At 44.9% G+C, this 25,000-nt stretch overlaps 1 protein-coding gene across 1 annotated transcript in view; it reads right to left on the bottom strand.

Annotated features, from left to right (window-relative positions):
• LOC105908831 (proliferation and apoptosis adaptor protein 15) overlaps positions 1-22,198 on the bottom strand; it is a 38,981-nt gene extending 16,783 nt beyond the window's left edge. Inside the window, exon 1 of the mRNA XM_012837394.2 lies at positions 21,850-22,198. The gene's annotated coding sequence lies outside the window, so the exon portion shown is untranslated. The remainder of the gene's footprint in view (positions 1-21,849) is intronic.
• Positions 22,199-25,000: the final 2,802 nt, after the last annotated feature.

Raw genomic sequence — 25,000 nt, 5'->3', positions numbered from 1 at the left:
CACTGCATCAGGGAGTGAGAGGATGAGAAAAAGAAGAAGAAGAAGAAGAGGAAGAGGAAGAGGAAAATTAGGAGGATAATGACAGTAACATGGAGAAGAGCGAGACAGAAAGATGAAGAAGAAGAAGCAGAAAGAGAAGAACAAAAACAGGTATTAAGAGAGCAAAGAGAGAGAGAGAGAAAAAAGAAATTAGTTAAGAGAGAGAGAAGAAATTAGTTAAGAGAGAGAGAGAGGCAGTAGAAATATAGGAGGGAGAGAAAGAGACAGGAGAGCGGAGGAGAGTGAGACGGTTGAGGGAATATGCTGTGTGTTTCCACAGAGGCTGTGTGTGTGTGTGTGTGTGTTTCCACAGAGGCTGAGTGTGTGTGTGTGTGTGTATGTGTGTGTGTGTTTCCATAGAGGCCGAGTGTGTGAGTGTGTGTGTGTTTCCACAGAGGCTGAGTAGCCTGTCATGGCTTATTAGCGTAAAGAGAGGTCACGCTCATGCTAACAAACACACGCCAACACGCCAGCACACCATGAACACACACACACACACACTCACACGACATACACACACAAGACGCTGCAGAAATGTAGGCCACTGTCATTCTTTTTCTCCGTCTCTAAAAAAGATAGATGAAACGAGAAGAGGCCATTTCTGTTAAATCAGCTTTGACTAGAAGAAACCTTGGCGATCAGTCTCTGTCTCTTCTGCTTAACGTCCCCCTTTTCTCATTCAGCCATCCCTTCTTTTCACGGGTCCTACTTCCCTCAAATCCAGCCGTCGTTTCCACTTCATTCTGTTCTTGTCATCCGACAGTTTGACTGTAAAGTGTTGATTTCTATTCAGTGACACAGAAGATCTCTCCATTCCTTTTTTCTCTTTCCTCCGTCTTCCTGTTATCTACATTTCGTCTCCCTCTTTCTCCTCTCCTCTCTTCTCTCCAGTCTTGTCTCGTTTCCTCTCCCATCCTCTCTCTCATCTTCTCTCTTCTCCTCCTCAAAACGCAAGCAGCCCAGCCATCATATGGCTCTAACTCCACAGCCTTATATGTGCTGTAAGGGAAGGGAGTGTGTGACAGACATGTTGTGGCTGACTAGTGACTTGACACACATGTTTCATAATCCCTAGTGAATGCATACCATATGTTTGTGTGTAGGTGTTTCTGTTTCTGTGTGTGTGTGTGTGTGTATGTATGCTTGCGTGCATCTGCATGTGTGTACGTGTGTGCATACGTGATTGTAAATGTGCATGTTTGTGTGCCTACATGTGTGTGTGTGTGTGTGTGTGTGTGTGTGTGTGGCTTAGATACAGCTGTTAGAACAGGCACCATTTCCGGAGTTTTCTGTTGTGGCACTGGGGGCTACATCTGTTTTTGTCTGGTCTGTGTCAGTCTTTGAGTGGAGGCGGATATCTCTTACGCACACACACACACACACACACACACACACACACACACACACACACACACACACACACACACACACACACACACACACACACACACACACACACACACACACACACACACACACACACACACACACACACACACACACTCAAGAAGACAGACAGTCTCTCCCACATTCTTATGAACTACACATAATGTATACACAAACTTTACCCAAATGAAAACCAGGCGTGTGACCAACTGATGTACGGAATCACTTATTCTCTCTCTTTCTCATCCCTTTTCTCTCCATCTCTCTCTGTTACTCACACACCTCACAAACACACACACACACCCCCCATAGAAACAAACACTGTTTCTTTCCCTGCTTAATGAGTATTGACCTTTTCCTGTAATTGCACAAATCCAACCAAATAACCACAAACAGAAACAAGCACACACACACACACACACACACACACACACACACACACACACACACACACACACACACACACACACACACACACACACACACACACACACACACACACACACACACACACACACACACACACACACACACACTTCGTCTTATTTTCCTCTAAATGTTTCCACAGAATGCAGCTTCAGAGAGCCGGAGCAGAAGCTCTGGTGCATCGTGGGCCGTGGGCCCTGCCAATCCCTCCTCCGCACCATTGCATTGTGGGAGCTGTGTGGGGGCGTGTCCAGCACGTTGCTCTCCCCTCTGGCGCACACAGGAGGGGGTGTTGTATAAGAGAGTTCAAAGGTCACCTAAGCCAAAACGCCATGTGGGCGGGGCAGCTAACAATGCAATGCACATAACAGTACACATGCACACAGGTAAGAATACACACACACACACACACACACACACACACACACACACACACACACAAATTCACAAACAGTACTGAACAAGAAGTTATCACACAAAAACATTACAGAATATGCATTTACGAGTGAATAATGTATCACACATAAAAACCCATGAGCCTGCACACACAGACTACTGAACACACAGGAACATGGGTTTCCTATAGCAAAAACAGAAAGGTAGTGTACCTACTCTTACACATAGACAACAGTCTGTAGGAAGATAGTGTGCATACTGTTACGACCCCCTGTGCCCCTGCGCACCCTGCCTGCTGTCCCTGTACTGGCCATACAGAGGCAGCAGGTTGTGGGCCTGCAGCGGGGACACTGATTAGCGGAGATTACCCACACCTGGCTTCGGTGTGGGTATAAAAGCACCCTCAGGTCTCTTGAGTGGCCCCTTTGGCTTCCGCTCCTCTCATTTACTTTTTGCAGCCATCCCTACTCACGAACATACTCGCTACACGCATCCATTCACCTTTGAATTCCGTTAAATTTACCTTTTGGTGTAATAAAGAAATGTACGTAACCATTGACCTCGTTGTCTGCCTCCTCCTTTTTATGTTGCGATCTCACGGGTAACAATACTCATACACATAGACAAGAGTGTGTAGGAAGATAGTGTGCATACTCATACACATACACAACAGTCTGTGGGTAGATAGTGTGCATACTCATACACATACACAACAGTCTGTGGGTAGATAGTGTGCATACTCATACACATAGACAACAGTCTGTAGGTAGATAGTGTGCATACTCATACACATAGACAACAGTCTGTAGGTAGATAGTGTGCATACTCATACACATACACAACAGTCTGTAGGTAGATAGTGTGCATACTCATACACATAGACAACAGTCTGTAGGTTGATAGTGTGCATACTCATACACATAGACAACAGTCTGTTGGTAGATAGTGTGCATACTCATACACATAGACAAGAGTGTGTAGGAAGATAGTGTGCATACTCATACACATACACAGTAAGCATGTGGCCAGCGGTCTAACATTAGTCATCAAACTAATGAGGTACGCTGGGAGAAGGGACGTGCCCTTAAGATTTAAAACAAAAATATGTCATCTGACTACACTGTAAAACAGTTGCATTAAAATCAGGCACATTTCGCTCACCGCCCACATGAGACCTCCATTACACCACACTATGGGCACATTAGACACTAATTAATGAGAGAAGGATACATATATAGTACACACACACACACAGACACACACACACAGACACACACACACACACAAAACCACAGATATATAGATATACAGATATGCAATTTTTTAAATACAAACAGGGTTTCCTTTAAATACAAACACTATGCAGAATGAGGGAGCATGATCAGAAAGCTGATAAGCTGAAATGTAAAATAATATGCTCTACATCTTCAAACAACACAGTCTACCAAACACACACACACAGACACACACACACACAGACACACACACACACAAAACCACAGATATATAGATATACAGATATGCAATTTTTTTAATACAAACAGGGTTTCCTTTAAATACAAACACTATGCAGAATGAGGGAGCATGATCAGAAAGCTGATAAACTGAAATGTAAAATAATATGCTCTACATCTTCAAACAACACAGTCTACCAAACACACACACACACTCTGTATGGCCAGTACAGGGACAGCAGGCAGGGTGCGCAGGGGCACAAGGGGTCGTAACAGTATGCACACTATCTTCCTACAGACTGTTGTCTATGTGTAAGAGTAGGTACACTACCTTTCTGTTTTTGCTACAGGAAACCAGTGTTTCTGTGTGCTCAGTAGTCTGTGTGTGTAGGCTCATGGGTTCATATATGTGTGATACATACGCATACATATATACTCTGTAATGTTTTTGTGTGATAACTTCTTGTTCAGTACTGTTTGTGAATTTGTGTGTGTGTGTGTGTGTGTGTGTGTGTGTATTCTTACCTGTGTGCATGTGTATTGTCACACACACGTACACACACACACACATTTCCTGTCCCAAAGGTTAACACTTCAACTTCCTCTTTGGTTGCATAAAGACTCTGCCAGGTCAGAGCATGGAGATCATCCCACTGAGGATATCCTGTCTCTCTTTCTCCCAGTTTTCTTCTCCCCTTGACGTCTCTCTCTTGCTTGCTCTCTCTCTCTCTCTCTCTCTCTCATTTTTGCTTTCTCCTACCCGCCGGTTTACTCATGGGGAGTCAACCCCGGTTGCTGCGACAACCCAGCTGTGAGTGACCGGCCAGCCACACTTCCTGCCGTTGCCATGGACACACTTCCTGACTGGGCTCAAGGCAGAAGAGGAAAAAACAGCAGCTGGATTCCTTCCGTTAAGTCTTTCTCTCTCTCTCTCTCTCTCTCTCTCTCTCTCTCTCTCTCTCACTCTCCCTCTCCCCCTCTATCTATTTCTCTCTCTTTACCTCTCTCTCTCTCTCTTGCTCTTCCTCCCCACATATTTGCTTAACCCAGATCACATCTGTGCTAAAACATTCTGTAGATTCGATGTGTGCATGGCCTCGACAGGCAGTGGATTTATTAGCATTCTTCTAGATGGATGCACAAATAAATATGTCCCTAAACACAGGAATATGTAATATGGTCTGCACATGTATCCAAAGGTGTGAACATAAATAGTGTGTGTGTGTGTGTGTGTGTGTTCATGTTGGCATAAATGTTTGTGTGTGTGTGTGTGTCTGAGTGTGTGTGTTTCTGTGTCTGTGTCTGTGTCTGTGTCTGTGTGTGTGTGTGTGTGTGTGTGTGTGTGTGTGTGTGTGTGTGTGTGTGTGTGTGTGTGTGTGTGTGTGTGTGCAAATGTGTGCGCGCATGTGTGTGTCTCACATCGCTTTGCCTGTTTAATCTAAATGGCGATCACCTCGTTGTGCCCTTAGGAGTACACCAGATGGCCAGATTTAAATGAGAGAGACAGAGATAGAGAGAGAGAGAGAGAGAGAGAGAGAGAGAGAGAGAGAGAGTGAGTAGTGAGATGGAGGGATGAAAACATTATGACAAAAACAGGGATAGAGTGGTTGAGGACACGAAAACAGAAAATAGCAAATGCAACACGAGGCAGATTTGCAGATGAGGAAAGGGATGGAGCCAGAAAGAGAGCGAGAGAGAGAGTGAGATAGAAAGAGAGAGAGAAACAAGGGATAAATATAGGCTAGAGATGAAGGAGAGGAGAGAGGGATGAGGTAACTAGGTCAGTGGAGGACTAGGAGCAGGGGTGAGTAGTTCAGTGCAATGGTCAGGGTGCCACTAAAAAAAAGCATGTTACAATTACATACATACATACATACATACATACATACATAGATACATACATACATACTCCACATACATACATACATACATACATACATGCATACATACATACATACAGGCATGCATACATACATACATACATACAGGCATGCATACATACATACAGGCATGCATTCATGCATTACATAAATGTTATTATACAGAAACATAGAGAATATATACATAAATACAATAAAATGTAATTAACTAATTGACTAATGCCTTTCTATCCATCAATGCTATGACACACAAACAGAACGGCTCAGCACATATAAAAAAAAAAACCATCATGACAACCAGGCTACTATTTCCGTACACAGACAAGACATTCAGAACGACTCTGTTCCTCTCGCTCCCTCTCCCACCTAGCCTGGAAGTCAGTCGGCACCTCTGATTTACTGTGCATTATGAAATGTCCTATTATCCTTAATCTGCCAAATCCTTAGTTGAACTGGGACACAGGTAGGCCTTAAACCTTTAGGGGACAATTAACGATAGAAATTGGTCCAGAATTATGTTAGAATCAACAAAAAACAGCAATGGGGCAGCATCTGCGTCAAAGTGAAGTGCTTGCTTTTGCCACTGACAGGCACATTATGTTATCATAAGAGTCTGACACCATGGAAAGGATCCCTTCATAGATAGCACCCAGTGCTATATCCAAGCACTTGCCCATGCCTAAAAAGGTTATCAACACAGCATTAACCATAAGCTAAATACAAAGCATTACATATAATTTTACGATGCTGATATTTAGCATACCATGCTAGCAGGAAGTGTAGCACATAATTACATACCACTAGCATTTAGCATAACTGGCTAACGAGGAGAATTACAGCACACAATTACATACAGTTACCACTTAACAAGATTGACCTACCATTGCTGCTCCAAGTAATTACACACTACAAACATTTAGCATCATTAAAAGGCACTTGGTTCCTCACCTAATTGCATTGTGTGTGTGTGTGGCAAGTCTCATAATAAAAGCTTTAGCATTGCAAAGAGCCACTGCAAAGAGGAATTGCTCTCTGGCTAGCAGGTGACACTGACACAAGTCTGGTCCAGATATGGCACATAACCAGATCAGGCCCAGAACCAAATAAGCCCTTCAGCAGGTAACGTCACACCGGTGGGTTTAGAAAGTTATAGAAGGAATATTCTAAAGAACATCTGGGTCCATCGCATAGAACGTGGAATTTCAGAATCATCAATTGTTGATGAACGCATTCTTTTATTAGAATGTTCCAACCCCCAGCTGAAGGCTTAAGGTCGCCTGGCTACCACACATGGCTTTTGTTTTCCCAGGGTCCTGATTAGAGGACCATGCAGAAGGTAGAGGCCAGCTTCATTAAGGGAGAGGATAATGAAAGCTCGGGCCATCATTAATTAATGGAAACTACCGGGGGAATATTTAAAATGGCTGCCAAGTCGGACGTACTAAAATAGTTTTAAAACAAGTTCTCTCACAGAACTTCATTGTGATACATTGAGGTCCACCTGAAGTTGCCATTGAAGTTGAATGTGGATTAACACACTTGCACACACGCACAGTTGCACACACTTGCACTCATTCACACTCGCACACACAGACACACACACACACACGTGCATATAAAGGCACACAAATAACAGAACATATAAACTGAAACACACTAAACAAATACTCTCTCTCTCCGACACACACACACACACACACACTGATTCACAACAGCAGCCTATGTCTTGCTGTTCCTGTGAACTGTGTGCATATTCTGGGATAAATCTTTTACTTCATTAGCATCTGGGAAGTATGCTGGATAAAAATATCCCATAGCCTGTGGGATCAAGAGACACACTGCACTGTTCTACACATTGTGTGTCACCATTTAAGTGTGTGTGAGAGAGTGTGCGTGCCTGAGAGTGTCTGTGTGTGTGAGAGAGAGAGAGAGAGAAAGAATGTGTGTGTGTGTGTGTGATTGTGTGCTTGTGTGTGTGTGTGTGTGGGGGGGGGGGGGGGAGAGAGAGAGAGAGAGAATGTGTGTGTCTTTATGTCTGTGAGCATGCTGACTGGAATCTGCGTATAGTTATCAACTCAGGTGTGAGTCCCTGAATGACGGCATTCACAAGACCCCCTGATGCGAGTCTCATCAAACAACTTTCTTTCTCTCCCTACCCCTTTCCCCCCCCCCCCCTCTCTTTCCTTTCACACACTCACTTTTGTCACACATACCGTCTCTTCTGTATCTACATGACCAAAACCCTTTCATGTATCATTCCCCGTGGGACCAACATCGCCACCCTGCTCTTCCTTTCCCAACCAAAGGACGTAAAAAAATACAGTATTTTTAACATCACTGCACGGAGTGATTAGAACTCACTCGACACGGCACCTCATAACGCCACATTTTTAATTTTGAAGCAACACAAAGTGAAAACTTACAGACCTGTATTTGTTCATATTAAAAAGTTCATGATGACATTGTGAAATTGAACAAATTTCTTATAAAATCCTTCATCAAATTCCTCAAATTGTTATGATGGATACTTTAAGTTGGAGTAGAAGCAACATCCAGAAACAGATGAAAATGGTGAAAATGCGCAGGTCATGTCAGAATGCATAATATGAACACAGGTTAATTGTCCCTTTCCAAGGAGCACATGCATGCAGAAGTATATTTCATCGTGGGGGGATGGGCTTTCACAAGGCAGAGCCGAAGCTGTGTTTACAGTGGGAGAGACTAACTCTGCCTCCTAATCATAACTTTATGACAACTATATACTCAAACAAACACACACACACACGGACACACCTACATTCTGTCATACAGCACACTCACACACACACATCTTCATACTGTAATACCAGACTCACAGACACAAACACACACACACACCAACACCCACGCCCACACCCACACCTACACACAGGCACACGCACACACAACTACACACACACCCACAGCCACACCTACACACACACACACACACACACACACACACACACACACACACACACACACACACACACACACACACACACACACACACACACACACACAGATCCCAAAGCCAAGCAGCAGCAGAGCAGCTTGGAGAGAACATGGCACCTCTGAGATGGTGGCTAAGGAGGGCTTACGCTGCATATCATATAGACCTGGAGGAGAGTGACAGAAGGAGGGAGAGGAGAGGAGAGGAAAGAAGGAGGGAGAGGAGAGCGGAGGGGAGGAGAGGAGAGAAGGAGGGAGAGGAGAGGAGAGGAGAGAAGAGGAGAGAAGAAGGGAGAGGAGAGGAGAGGAGAGAAGGAGGGAGAGGAGAGGAGAGGAGAGGAGAGAAGAGGAGAGAAGGAGGGAGAGGAGAGGAGAGGAGAGGAGAGGAGGGAAGAAGGGAAGAAAGAGGGAAAAGAAGAGAGGAGGAGAATATAGAAGAGACAGGAAGCAATGACTGCATATTAGTACACAGGGTTGCAGGGATGAAGGAGAAGACGGAAGATGGGAAGATAGGAGAATGAAAGAGGAAAGGAGAGGAGAGGAGATGAGAGCAGGAGGGAGAGGAGAGGAGAGGGGAGGAGAGGGGATACGAGATGAGGAGAGGGGACGAGAGGAGAGGAGAGGAGAGGGGAGAAGAGGAGAAAAGGAAGGAGAGGAAAGGAAGATGATAGAGGAAGTGAAGATCGGAGAGACAGAGTGATGCCTGCCTATTATTACACAAAGGTGGATGGATGAGTGGAGGAGAGAGAGGTAAAAGAGAGGAGGATAGGGAAGAAGGGAAGCAAGAGGGAAAAGAAGAGAGGAGGAGAGAGAGGCGAAAGAGAGGAGGGTAGGGTAGAAGGGAAGAAAGAGGGAAAAGAAGAGAGGAGAGAGAGGCGAAAGAGGGGAGGGTAGGGAAGAAGGGAAGAAAGAGGGAAAGAGACAGGGAGCAATGACTGCATATTAGTACACAGGGATGGAGGGATGAAGGAGAAGACGGAAGAGGGGAAGATAGGAGAATGAAAGAAGAGACAGATTTACGAGTGCATGTTAATACATCGAGATGGATAGAGGAGGGGAGTGAAGAGAGGAGGAAGAGGGTGATGAGAAGGACAGCAGGGGAAAGATGGAAAGAATCAAACTGAGGAAAAATGGTGAGAATCATGGGAGAACGGGAGAGGGAGCGGATGAAGAGGAGTTGATATGGAAAAAGAAAATAACTTGACAATGTGTTTGTGTGTGTGTGTGTGTGTGTGTGTGTGTGTGTGTGTGTGTGTGAGAGAGAGAGAGAACTGGGGAGAAGGACCATACTTCCAAAAATAGATAATTTTGGGTACAGGAATTTAATATGCAAAATATAGTCAATCATGTCCACACACACACACACACACACACACACACACACACACACTCACACACACACAGTCCAGCTCTCCAAGAGATCTGTCTGAATGAAAAAGTCTAGAATGAAGATGAAAGCAGAGAATTAGGAAGACATGGGGAGAAAAGCCTGAGGGAATGATAGAGAGAGAGAAAGAGGGAGAGAGAGAGAGAGAGAGTGCACAGGAGGGAGGATGAAAAGCCATGAAACAAAGACAGAGAGAAAGAGGTTGAGATATTGAAAGGCACAGACGAAGAAACCGAGGCATATATACTGGGTGTGAGAGAGGAAGAGAAGAATGTGTGTGTGTGAGAGAGAGAGAGAAAGATTGCTCTCTCTATCAATAAAACAGCACAGTGATAATGAACATCATCTTATGTGTTATCTTATTGCGTATGTGTGTGTGCGTGTATATGTGTGTGTGTGTGTGTGTGTGTGATCCCTGAGGGACTGGCGGTATTTTTCTGTCTAGGCCTGCCTTTGTTCTAAGCACTAAGTAGCAGAACCCAGCTAAAACCAAACTCAAGTTCTCTTCTATCCCCCAAGGAATGTGAGAACAGGCAAGAAGGGTTGAGAGAAAGAGAGTTAGAGAAACGAGAGACAGAAAGAGAGAGTTAGAGAAAAGAGAGAGAGAACTGTCACATTCTTGTCCTTGTCTCCTCTCACATTCTTGCTGTTGCCACCCCTTCCGCCTCTCCCTCTCGCTCCACTTTCTATCACTCTCCGTGTTCTCACACCTCTGTCTTTCATTCTGCACTGTCTCACTCCTTTTCTCTCTCTCTCCCTTTCTGTCTCTCTCTCTCTCTCTCCCTCTCTGTCTCTCACTCTCGCTCTCTCACTCTCTCTTCCTTACTCTCTCTGGACCCTGCCTGATCGACATCTCATGTTGAGGAGTGTGACTTTCACTCAGTACATGCACACACACACACACACACACACACACACACACACACACACACACAGACACAGACACAGACACACTCACACACACACACACACACACACACACACACACACACACACTCACACTCCCAGACACACACACACACACACACACACACACACACACACGCACACACACAGACACAGACACAGACACAGACACAGACACACTCACACACACACTGCCAGTCATGTATGCACCGCTACGTCAAAGCACAACACTGCATGCCTGTGTGGTAAAATGGGAAGTGCATCCAACCAAGGCCAACACAGCACAGGCCTTCACATGGGTAGAAGGCATGATATAATGTACAGAAGATAAATAAAGACGTGAACATACAGAGATAGCGGTCACCTCCGGCTCCTTGTTGCCCCTAGACAGACGTCTCCACACTAAACGCCAGCTGACACGTGTTCATGTGAGTGTGTCAATATTTTAGAGAAAGCTTATGAAGACTGGCCTTTTAATAGAACGAACACAGACCATTTGTGCCGTGTGTGTGCACAGGAATGTGTGTGTATGCATTAATGTTCGTATATTACATGATTCTGTTTTTTAGAGTGTGAGAGAGAGAGAGAGGGAGAGAGAAAGAGATTAACATGTTTTATCTTATTTATTGTTCTTATCCATGGTTTTGCAACAGTGTTCAGCAGTGATCCTTCTTGTGACCAAACAACAAAAAGCTTTGTAGCAATCCAACCATTTGCATATCAGCTATCTGCTGTGCTATGTGTGCAGAATGTAGGCCAGGAAATAAGCACACACACACACACACACACACACACACACTCAAAGCCAGAAGAGAGAGAGAAAGAGAGAGAGAAAGAGAGAAAGAGAGAGGTTGAGAGAGAGAGGGAGAGAGAGAGAAAGGGAGAGAAAAAAACAGAAACAGAGAAAAATGGAGAGAGAGAAGGAGAGAAGGGAGCATTCTCTTCCGGATGTGGGTATTATCGGGACAGATAATGGCAGCTAGGCTGTTGACTGTTGGACTTCATCCAGATGAGAGAGAGAGAGAGAGAGAGAAAGGGAGAGAGAGAGGGAGAGGGAGAGGGAGAGAGAGGGAGGCGGAGAGAGAGGGAGAGGGAGAGAGAACAGAGAGATACAAAGACAAGATGACATAACCTCACATAGCCAAAGCGCTGGGTCACAGCTGGAGTCTCCTGACACACACACACCCACACACACACTCACACTCACACACACACAGTAAATATTAGCCATACTCCTGATTAAAGTCACACAACAGTTCCTCTGTCTTAAAAATAGCCCACAGCAGCAAACAGTGCCAAAATGAGAATGGCCGTCGAGATTTGAGGAAGTTGAGGGCCTGTTGGGAAACGCAGATCAAACTCAAGAAAGGAATGATATTAGTCAGGGCTCTGACAGACATGCCACATCTCTCTCTTCTGGTCTGTGCTGTATCAGTGTCTCACACTGAATTTACAACCTTAAAAGAAGTCGAGGAGGATCCTTTAACACTTCCCAGCGCTCAGGTACACTTCCTTACCATGTCAACAGTGTTAGGAAGCATTATGAAGGGTTAGGAAGCTTAGAGATCAAATTAAAATGGACCTTGTTAGGTGAAAATGCACTCAAGTTATCTCAGGACTCCGGAGCTGTAGATCAGTGTATTTATTACAAACAACTGCAATCAGGCTCACTCACAGCACGAGGAGGAAAGTGAAGCAATTTCACTATCATCGGGTTTATATACTTAAGATTTATCTAACTCTGACGCCATAAATGTTTCTAACGTCAGCAAGAGTAGCCACGGTCAACTAAAAGTAATTTTGTGTCATCCCAACTGCGCTTTCTGAGATGCAAAGATGTCAGGGTTGAACAAGCACAGTTCGACCCTTCTTATCACCTCTGAGCTCACCCAAACATAGACAAGAGGTTCCCTCACTTACGCATGTAGGTCTTACACATAAAACAGACTAAGTGGCGTCAGCACCTAATAAACCTAACAAAGTTACACACACATAAACACAGAAAAGCCATGTTCCTGCTTACATAAGCACATGATTCATACAAGGTTACTATTAATACAAGGCACTTGATTTATATATTCTTAAGTAATTTCGAAATGATCTCTATCAGACCTTTATCTCACTCAGAGTGGCCGGGGAAGCTCAGAGGGGTAAAAACCAGAAAACCAGTGTTAGAAGACCCCAACTAGACAAAAGTTTAAAGGCGCAGTCCACAGTTCTCGTGAAAGGTTGTTGATTTGACAACAACCACTCAACAATGCCAATGATGTCACACTCCACCCTTCTATGCCCCCAAGACAACGTGTTGATTGGCTGGAACTGTGTATGGCTCGGCCCAAGCCTCTGTGTTTGTTTCCCATTTACAGAGCCAGGGCTGTGTGCGAACACTGGATGTTTTTTTTTTTAACCGCGCACACAGAGCAGACAGCTAGATGACCGTGAGGAGCAATTTGCTGAATTTGACAAAAAGTGTATTGGATTTGAAATTTCAGACTGCACCTTTAATAAGGACGTTGGGGAAGAAGCTAGCTTTCCACTGCAATAACTCAACAGCTCAGATGAAAACCCCCAAGAACTGTAAGCAGACACCGGCCAGACTCTGGGCAGTGAGTGTCTATGCGGGCCGAGAGGAGTCGGTGCGGTGTGTGTGTGTGTGTGTGTGTGTGTGTGTGTGTGTGTGTGTGCGCGAGACGTAGGGAACATCCCGGGTGAGTTCACTTCTTCTTTAATTCTTGGATGCTACTCACGCTTCCAGGAGAGGCTTCAGTGTGTTCAGTGTTTTTAGTTGCGTGTGTGTGTCCATTTGTCAAAGTTGTGAGATTGGAAGTGTGTGTTTAGGTGTGCTTGTGTGTGTTAGTGTATGTGCATGCATGTGTGTGACAGTGTCTGTGTGTATGTGTGTATATATGTGAGTGTGTGTATATATTTATGTGTATGTGTGTGTCCATGTATGTGTGTGCATGTGTTTCTGTGTGTGTGTATGTGTGTGTGTGTATGAGTTTCTGTGTGTGTGTGTGTGTGACTATGTATGTGTGTGTGTGTATATGTGTGTGTGTGTGTGTGTGTATGTGTATGTGTGTGTATGTGTGTGTGTGTGTGTGTGTGTGTATGTGTGTGTGTGTGTGTCCATCTGAGTCATCTTATGTGACTGATACTGTTTCCGCCAGCAGAGACGGAAGGGGAAGTGATCGTTTATGTCAAATGGCGTTCTGTCGTCAATGTCAGCCGTCTGGCTCCGGGACAGAATCAATCCCGCTGAGGCCATCAACTGGCCTGCCTAACTGGCCTTCCATACAGGCTTGTTACCATGGCAATGGCCACAATAACAGCTCGGCTACAATACTCACACAAACGGCACCGCGAGCGAGCAATACATTTTATTAGCTGGTAGTAGACGGACCTGAGATAACAAACCTTTGTGCACAAAACAGAGTGGAAAACCTGAAACTCCCAGAGTATAAAGCATAGGTTTATTACACATGACATTGAAGGCAATGAGTGTGTAATGTTTTTCAGAAATCCCATTGACCTTCTTGTCCAAAGTAATTATAACAAACTCCCTCACACACTCTAGAATATTGGATCAATCACTGCACCAGGTAGTTGTATCTGATATAATGTTATAAAGCAACAGTGAGTTTTGGTCTAAAACTGGCAAGCTAATTACCAATAACCCATGCAGGCATCTCAGAAACACCAACAACCGCGCAGTTGCCACTGATAAAAGCATGCTAGCATGCCCAACCACATAGTTGTCACTGATAAAAGCATGCTAGCATGCCCAACTAGCTGCTGGAAAAATTGTCCTTACGTTTTTGTGGTTTGATCCATCCTGGACCACAGAAATACACAATGCATAACCTGGGTGGCTAGTGAGAACACCAGGTGTTTTTCTTTGTCCTTCACATAACCACATACAAAAAATATGCCCAAAAAGCTTCCCTATGTTTCATCTTCAACCTCAGTATTCATATAGCACATTCCATTGTGACTTAATGGATTGCACTTTCCACCCATCAACCATAAACTGATATTTCAATTCATTAGACAGTATCAACAGTTCAGTAACAAACATTCAGTAATAATTTAAGTGCCAGCATTAATGTTTTATCAATTTTAACTACCCTAGATAATCAATACAACTCAAAGCCATTTTATTAGTCACTTTACCATGCATTTCCTGCCAACTGCTGTCATTTGTAGTGTGTTATCAACTAAGGGTAATTGTGTATAAAAGCTTCTACTGAATGAACAATGCTATCAGAGTTCAAAGGCCACTGTTTCACTCAATGAATATTGTATTGTACCCAGACATCAGGGAGTGATACGCAGGAAATGGTTAAGGCACCACTTAGGGAGGGGTAGACAGCCAGTGGGATCTTTACCTGTTAATGTCTGGTCTCATATGGTGCTAATGTTAAGCATTGAGTCGCAATAGACATTCTTTGTTCTAAACAGGCAGAAGCTCTCCACTGCATCCGCTATGGCTGTGTGTGTGTGTGTGTGCGTGGGGGGTATGTTTGTGTTTCACCACTACCGATAAATAAATAAACAATCAGTTTATGTTCCTCTGTGTGTGTGTAGGTGTGTGTGTGTGTGTGTGTGTGTGTGTGTTTGTGTGTGTATGTGTGTGTGTAGGTGTGTGTGTCTTTAGCTTCAAAATGCTCTGTCTTTTTTTCCCCAAGATGTGCACACATTCAACCCTGGAGTGGATGTATACGCTGCCACAGCAACCAAGGAGGATGTGACTGACTGAAATGTGCACTGGATGACTTCATTGGGTGCGGAGTGGCAAAACATTACTTGAAAGGAGACAACAAAGGTCACCATGGCAACCATAAAAAAAACACTCCAAGCACGATCAATAGCAGTTATTAACATGTCTGGGAGGGATGTGTGTAGGCTGGAGGTAGGTGTGTGTGTGTGTGTGTGTGTGTGTATGTATGTGTACCTAGGGGTATGTTGGACAGGTGATGTATGTGGAATGATGGCTGTCAGGACTTTGCCTGCGTTTGAGATTAGCCTGCATGTATCCATGCTCTGTTGTTTGTTTTGTCTTGGCTAGTTTGGCTGGTGCTTCTCATGGTCATAAGAGAGGAGAGGAGCAGAGAGGAGAGGAGCAGAGAGGAGAGGAGAGGGGAGGAGCAGAGAGGAGCGGAGCAGAGAGGAGAGGAGAGGAGCAGAGCAGAGCAGAGAGGAGAGGAGAGGAGCAGAGAGGAGAGGAGAGGAGAGGAGCAGAGCAGAGCAGAGAGGAGAGGAGCAGAGAGGAGAGGGGAGGAGCAGAGAGGAGAGGAGAGGAGAGGAGAGGAGCAGAGAGGAGAGGAGAGGAGAGGGGAGGAGCAGAGAGGAGAGGAGAGGAGAGGAGAGGAGCAGAGAGGAGAGGAGAGGGGAGGGGAGGAGCAGAGAGATAACAACAGAAATGTATTCAGTGAAGCACCTGCTCCTGTTGTACACACTCACTCTAGTGAAGAGGAAGTCTTTGTGTATGTGTGTGTGTGTGTTTGTGTGTGTGTGTGCTTGCTCGGGGCGGAGGGTATTTGGATACTACAGGCATACAGAGGTGTGTGTGTGTGTGTGTGTGTGTAGTGTAGTCATATGTATGTGTGGGTTTTTGCATGTTGTTCATTTTTATTTGCATGACAGAAGTCAGCATGTCTGTACATGAGTGTGTGTGTGTGTGTGCGTGTGCATGCACGTGTGTGTGTGTGCATGCACGTGTGTCTGTGTATCCCCCTTTTTATGCAATTTTTTGGCTCAGTGGCTCCAGTCCAAAACCAGAGACTGCTTGGATAAAAACAGTGAGACTTGAGCTCAAACAGAGAGCAATGGGAAATAAAGCCATGCTTCACCAGCCCACACTCCAAACTTGGGCACACAGCTCCGTGCCGTGCTGGGCAAACCTATGCCACGCTCCGAGCAGAGTGCATACAGGCACTGGGTTTATACATAGAACAGAGATCCCAAGCCTATGCCACACTCCGAGCAGAGTGCATACAGGCAGACACACACACACACACACACACACACACACACACACACACACACACACACACAGAACAGAGATCCCAGCTGAAGATGCGGATGCAGGCAAACGCCAGGCACACGGGGACGGGCGATTTCTCAAACCAGTGAGCAGCAGCAAAGATGAAAAAACATCAGGGGAAAAAATAATGAGGACAACAGAGATAGAGAGAGAGAGAGAGAGAGAGAGAGAGAGAGAGAGAGAGAGAGAAAGAAAGAAAGACAAAAAAAATTGTTTTTATTTTTAATGGATACCTTTGCCTGTAATCCTAGCAAGCAGATTTCTGATATGAAAAACTGCGAGGGGGGAGTGAACCTTATGGAACCATGGCGATTCAGGGGAGTGCTTGCGCTAATGCTAATGGTAATGCTAATTCTCTGGGGGATGGGGCTATGCTCTTTCATTTGGAGTTAAAACGCTGAGAGGTGATGTCGTGTCAGAACAGCAAGGGGGCAGGCAAGCAGAAAGAACGAACCTGGTGCACAGGAGGGAGGGGTGGGGGGTGGAGAGGGATGGAGAGGGGGGGAGAGATAAAGAGAGATGGAGAGGGAGGGGGGAGAGAAACAGAGAGGGAGAGAGAGAGGGAAAGATAGAGGGAGAGGGGAGAGAGAGAGAGAGAGAGAGAGAGAGGGAGAGGGAGAGGGAGAGAGAGAGAGAGTTAACTGATGGATGGGTGTACAGACCAGTACACCGACACATTTGCTGACCGATGGACCGGCACTCTGCCTAACAGCACCCAGTGTAGCACACACACACGCACACACACACACACACACACACACACACACACACACACACACACACACACACACACTCTCTCTGTCCCACACACACACACACTGTCAAAAACTTGTACTGAATGGGTGTTAGAGGGGTTAACACACACACACATGTACAGCACACACACACACACACACTGTGTGCACTTTCACAGAATGCCTACTCATCTGAAGGGCCAGTTAAGGAGATTTTTTTCATTTAATCTTATGTAAAAATGTAACCAATTGTAGCTTTTACCTTCACTGCCGGAAAGAAAACATAATTGAAAGTGGAGCATATTCTACACATTATTTCTTCTGTGTCGTTCAATAACAAACCGACAACCACACACACACACACACACACACACACACACACACACACACGCACCTGCACTTGCATACACTCCAGGCGTACATCTGTGCTAGCTCTCTCCATCACCACGATCACGCAGCTATGCAGCAATTCAATCGAATCAGCTCAGATCACATCAAATTACACCCAGCAAGACGTTTCATCTGAGCAGGCAGAGAGTGGATTATGTGGGACCTGGGGGGTGGGATGAGGTGGGGGGGTGGGCGATGGATGAGGGAGGGTGATTGAGGTCACTGCCAGTCATCTAGGAGCCTCTTTGGCCATCGGATTCCCACTGGCACATGCTCTGCTGGTCAGGCAGTTCACTGATTAGTTTACCACACACACATACACACACACACACACACACACAAACATACGCACACACACATGCACTCTCTATCTCACACACACACACAAACATGCGCGCACACAAAAACATGCGTGCACACACAAACATGCGCGCACACACAAACATCCGCACGCACACATGCACTCTCTCTCTCACACACACAAACATCGTACCCACACACACACTGTCTCTCACACACACACACACACACCACCCCAGTCCATGTTGGCACTCAGTCCCGGCTTATATGCCACACCCTGTCTACACGACGATGAACGTTTTTCATTTGAAACAAGTGCACTGAGGAAACATCCATACTGTTATGTTACCGCTAAAACCCTTGGAGCAAGTGCATACTTAAAAACACCCATACTGTTATGCTTCTGCTAAAACGCTTGGAGCAAGTGCATACTTAAAAACATCCATACTGTTATGCTACTGCTAATACCCTTGGAGCAAGTGCATACTTTAAAAAAAAAACAGCTGTGAATGCAAAAACCCAAGACTGCTGATACTGCTGTTACGTACAGATTATGATTATGACTATACAGTATCATAATATATTATATAATATCATACAGTATATACAATATATACACCTCAATGATAAAGCCATCTCTTTTGTAAGAAGACAAGACAAAAGAGCAGCTAAGTACTCCTTCAACAATCAGCCCTGGAGAAACAGCCCCTTCACGCTCTAAAATATGAGAACACAACTCCGTAACCCGTGTCTATATGGACATTAAATAACTGATAGGTCGTGCTATCTGGGCAAGCTCAGATAAAGGAATGGATTTAGTGAGTAAGTGAGTGAGAGAAAGAGTGAGTGAGAGAAGGGAAGAAAGAGAGAAGTTCAAAGGAATGAAGGGATGAAGGAGTGAGTGAAAGAGTGAGTGAGTGAGTGAGTGAAAGAGTGTGAGGGAGAGGAGGACAGGGGGCAGGGTGACTGCTGACACACTGAGACACTTATTAGAGATTAGAGGAGATTAGTGTGAAATCGCAGGCAGCTTTGGTGCGTGATGGGCGGCTGCTCCAGATCTACACTATGGATAACTGCAACACACACATACGGTGCTGTACACACAACCACACACACACACGGTGCTGTACACACACACACACACACACACACACACACACATACGGTGCTGTACACACAACCACACACACACACGGTGCTGTACACACACACACACACACACACGGTGCTGTACACACACACACACACACACACACACACACACACACACACACACACACACACACACACACATACGGTGCTGTACACACGCACAGAGAGAGAGACGGACAGAGAGAAAATAAGGCAGTGTATATATGTATGTGTAGATAAAATCACACAACCCCAACCGAAAAATATATTGGATGATCTCCACCATCACAACAACAACACACACACACACACACACACACACACACACACACACACACAGAACACGCCCTGCATAACACTGGAGCCATACAGTAGCCACGGAACAACTAACACTGGCAGAGTGTCAATTCAGCAGGCCTGTTTTGCAGATGTACGTGCGCTGCCATCACATCCGTCTGGACAAATGCCAAACCTACCACTCCACACATCCACAAAACTGCCAAATCTATGGCCCAAGTAGAGCACAATCAATAACTCTTGCCCTTTGGCTCTGCTGTGAGAACATCGGAGTACCAAAGCAGAAATTGCAGGTTTGAGATCTATGAAGGTCAAACAATCGCTGGCACAACAGCAAGCACATACCACATCCGATAGGACAAAAACTGTAATTCTAAAAAAACATGGTGTTAAGATATTCCTCACAGAACCCATACAGGTCGCACCATTATGTGTTTCAAGAGGAACACTTCAAGGTTTTTCATTTAAAACTTTGATTGTGTCTCCATCGAGGACAACTCAAAGAGCATTTAGTAACACCAGATGTCACTTTTTTCATAGTTTTTCAGAGAGTAGTTTTTCAGAGTGTAGTTTTTCATTGTGTAGTTTTTCAGAGAGTGTTTTTTGCAGTGGCAGAAAAGGTTCAAGAGGAAGCATAAGGATATTGCTAACCCTCAGAAAGAGTTGCAGTTTGAGCTGCCAGGACAGCCTTGGCTCACCAGTAGTCTCCTCTGAGTCAGAGGCTTGGCCGAAGCACAGCGGAGACTGAAAGCGGTCAAAAGCGGCTTCCCCTGTTTGCCAGCACGGTCCCTGTTAGCGGTTTAAGGTTTCGGGCAGAATGGCGGAACTTCCAGAAAACCCCACTTGACTGAGTGACTGCCAACAAACAACATCGACCACAAAAACAGAACTGCTCGCCGCCGTCGCCTCCCCTTCCCCATGTTACCGGCGGAGACAGGAAAAGCCGAGCAGGAAGCATGGTTCTGCTGTGCTGGCTGGGCCGTGCGCGCACACAGCAATTAGCCAGAGCTGTTGCTGAAATCAATATTCTACATTCGAAAATGCAGACTTCCCTACCGGCGAAGTCAAACTCTCCGTTCTTGGCTATACATTAGCTGAATCGCTTTAAATTAAGATACTGCACATTAACCAGAACTATACTACTATCACCGGGCTATGTCTGAGTGATTCGAGTTTCTTGTTCATTCACAATACATTATTCTGCCCCTAGCACAATTACCGTGAACAGCAGGTAGAAGTTACTCAAACTTCAGGACAAGCATGCTGATCTATCGCACAGATTGACTTCATGCAATTATATAGACCTAAATGTACCAAAATCAACCAAATGAGACTGTCCACGGAATCTTGTCTTTATTTCACTGTGTAATGCAAACATTACTGGAAATGACACGACCGAAAAAGCTAGCGGGAAAGCGACAAGACTATATGCTGTCACAGGTTGTCAACATTGTAGCCACTAGATTAACCCAAATGAGTTAAGCCTACATGCTGTGGGATGCTCTGATAACGCGTCTTTTGCACACAGAATGCGTACGATTTTTTTATGGTTTGCATTCCAACGAGTCATCACAGGGCGCGCACGCCCTTCTGCAAAAAGGCGACAAAAACGATATTTCTGATAAATATTCTGGCACTATGACCACATTTCTGTACGCTTTATCTACAAGGTGTTTTGAAACCACCAAGGGCATAGACCGCAGTAGACAAAATGTTGTTTCGATTATCAATAATACTGGTTACTTGAACCCCATCGAGAGCCGACGACAGCGAAACACGAGAGTGAAAACTGGATGCTGTCACTTGTCTAAGTTAGGTGTTTGCTCGTGTGTCAATAAAATAAACTTAGATGTAGGCTACACTATCCAAAGTCCATCCCAATTCCATAGCCAATCTTGATGAAGCTAAAGGAAGTAATAGGACATGTAGGCTACTCCTAAACGTAAGAATGCAAGTGGCGGAATGCACCTTGTTTTACATTAAATAAGATAAATGGGGTGATGTTATTTGAATGATTGCAGACGACTGTAATACTGCGCAGGGTAATACATACAATATTTCAACAAAGCAGCCAACCAGTCCTTAACCAAGGGCAATGAACGTTACTTACTCTGGACGAAGAGAATGAGTCAGCCGTTGGTTATGGTGATGCTCGCGTGTTCTAAGCGGTGATGGAGGCAGCTCTCCTGTTAATTTTATCCAGTTATTTTCTATAACTGGCGATGTAGTCTTTAAACGACCCCGTATAATAGTCCAATCCGTCCAAATATCACTTAATTTAGCGCAACAAAAAAACAGCGTCACTGTAGACAGTGTGGATTTCGGATATCTCAAATTAACAAATTGCAGAAGAAGGCAGACACGATGTGTGAGAGCGGTTTTGGTCCAGGGAAGTTGCCGTGCTCGCGTCTGTCGTGCTTATGCGTACACAGTCTCGCCGGTTTAAGAATGGAAACGCCTTTTCCTCTCTCTCTCTCTCTCTCTCTCGCTCGCTCACACAATCCCCGTCACACGCGCTGTCTGGTTCCGACTCTCACACACACACACACACATTTTTCCGCCCTGATGTCACTATGCTATCCGGTCTGAAAATCCCACCTCCTTTCTTTTCTGCCCTCCGCTAACAATTCCCTAACTCGTCTCGCTCTCGCTTCCTTCCCTGTCATTTTTCAAAGGCACGTCCGGAGCGTGGAGCCACGAGCCTGGCCTGGAGCGACTAAAACTCGCCGTCAACTCTCTCATGACCTGTTAAGTCTTTAAAAGACGGGGTTAGATGCCAACTCTGATGTTGTCACTAAAACAGACTTTTGAGGATAACCGATTGTATATATTTGTATAATATATGTATGCAATATATCCATTTAAGAGGAATGGAGTTTATAAAGTTGTGTATGTCGGCCTATGTGTAGCATACGCTTTTTCTTGAGATCAAGAAAAGACTTGCTCCCAGAGCCAAGAAGCACTCTACATTTTGCAGGTTCATTAACAGGGCCACTTGAAGTCCATATAGAGGTGCCTGCCATGTCCTGCTCTGAGGTGCCATGGTGTAATTAGTGCAAGGAGGACATTGTGTATATTGTAATGATAATGCCGTTCAGTGGAAGGCTAACCTGTCATTCCACGGTCTTAATTAGGGTAGGCTGCCCGCCTGCCCCTCAGGTTTCCAATCTGAACTGCCTGCCAGAGATTCTCAGGATCAGTCTCTCTCTCTCTCTCTCTCTCTCTCTCTCTCTCTCTCTCTCTTTCTCTCTCTTTATCCCCAAGTGTGTTTGTGTGTGTGTATGACCCTCAGCCTTATTGAGTATTTGATTTCACTAATATTACGACCACACCAGCTGATGTGGTAGCAGGTAATATCTTGCCAAAAGACTCATTATTATGAGACTACATCTACAGCTTCAGCCATCTGTGGGCATCAGTGGGTCATTGTACAGACACACACACACACACACACACACACACACATCTCATTACTGAGACCGCACTCATGCCCACACACCCCTATAACATGTGCACAGACATACGCACATACACACACACACACACACACACACACACATACACCACCACCACCATCCCCACACCAGCTAGTCTTAACTCAAAATAAATTGCCTTCCAAATGATAGACATATAGTCACTGTAACACCATCTGCTGAGATAGGATGCAACCCATTTAAATGAGTGCTGTTGTTTGTCTTTATGCAGTGGAAACTGAACACAACGGCCAGACTTGAGTTGCAGCAGAAACTCTACTGCAAATGAGGAGAGCTATTATAACCAGGAACACTGTGCACCAACTGACGTGTATATTAAAAATATAACTTTTAATAATGACAAGTGAAAAATAATATCCGATGAAGGCAGACATTTGAGGTTTTGTTTCAAACTAATTTAGTTTCTAATTTAGTTATTTTATTTTTCATTTCTGTATTTTATTTTCTAATCAGCCATGGCGAATTTGAAACCTTTCACAGGCAATTCAAGCATGAAAAAAAGAAGAAAATGTAATTACGTGGAGCGACACCGGATGGGATTATTTTGAAGTGTTTTGTCTAACGCTCTAGACTGCCGCGATGCTGCACATTCTCCCAGGAGATGGAGCAGGGAGGGTGATTACCTGTACCTGTCTCCACCTGTTGTCCGTGTGTGTGTGCATGTGTGTGTGTGTGTGTGTGTGTGTCTTGGTGAGAGAGAGAGAGAGAGAGAGAGAGAGAGAGAGAGAGCATGAGAGTGGGTGTAGAGTGAAGGTGACACAACCACGTTCAGTTGTTTTCATGCGATTAACATAGCAAATACACATTTTCGCTTATTTGTTATGTGTATTTCAGTGTAATTTCCAGACGTTTCCATTAGTGTGCATTTCCAGAGGCTGCGGTACAGACATCAGAAGAGGAACAATAATATAATATATATATAATATATATATAATAATAATAAACATTATATCAGTAGTACAGGCATCAGAGGAGGAACAGCGTGCATTATGGTGGCACGACACACATGCTGCTACCACACAGCCACGCAGAGGGAAGCCTGAACGAGCAGAAGGAAAAGGGGAAAGTGTTACGTAAGAGAACATGGGCCTGTTCTGTCACATGTGCTCACCACCTTTTCAGTCTTTAATGAGGGAGGAGGTCACAAGGGCTGTCCTCACTGCCTCTGTGTTCTGCAAGGGTTTATGTTGGAGCCTCACCTCCTACACTTCCTAACTTGAGTGTGTGTGTGTGTCAGTGTGTGTGTGTGTGAGTGTGAGTGTGTGTGTGTGTGTGTGAGTGTGTGTGTGAGTGTGAGTGTGTGTGTGTGTGTGTGTGTGTGTGTGTGTGTGGGAGTGTGTGTGTGTGTGTGTGTGTGACAGTGTGTGTGTGTGAGTGTGTGTGTGTGTGAGAGTGTGTGTGTGTGTGTGAGTGTGTGTGTGTGTGTGTGTTTGTGTGTGTGTGTGTGTGTGTGTGTGTGTGTGTGTGTGTGTGTGTGTGTGTGTGTGTGTGTGTGTGTGTGTGTGTGTGTGGGAGTGTGTGTGTGTGTGTGAGAGTGTGTGTGTGTGTTTGTGTGCATCTGTGCTTGAGAGAGAGTGAAAAGGGTGTGGACAACAAGTGTGAGATTGTAAATGTGAGTCTATGAGTTGATCTGAGGGCACTCTAAATGTGTGTGTCTGTTTGTGTGTACATCATTAGTTTCTTATAACCATCAAGTATTTATTTGTGTGTGTGCATACATGTGTATGTGTATGTGTAAGGGTGAGAGATATATTTACAGGGCTGTGG

The sequence above is a fragment of the Clupea harengus genome, chromosome 18 (genome assembly GCF_900700415.2).
Source record: "Clupea harengus chromosome 18, Ch_v2.0.2, whole genome shotgun sequence".
Classification (NCBI taxonomy): Eukaryota; Metazoa; Chordata; class Actinopteri; order Clupeiformes; family Clupeidae; genus Clupea; species Clupea harengus.
The sequence above is the reverse complement of the archived record's forward strand: the minus strand, read 5'-3'. Positions and strand labels throughout refer to the sequence as shown.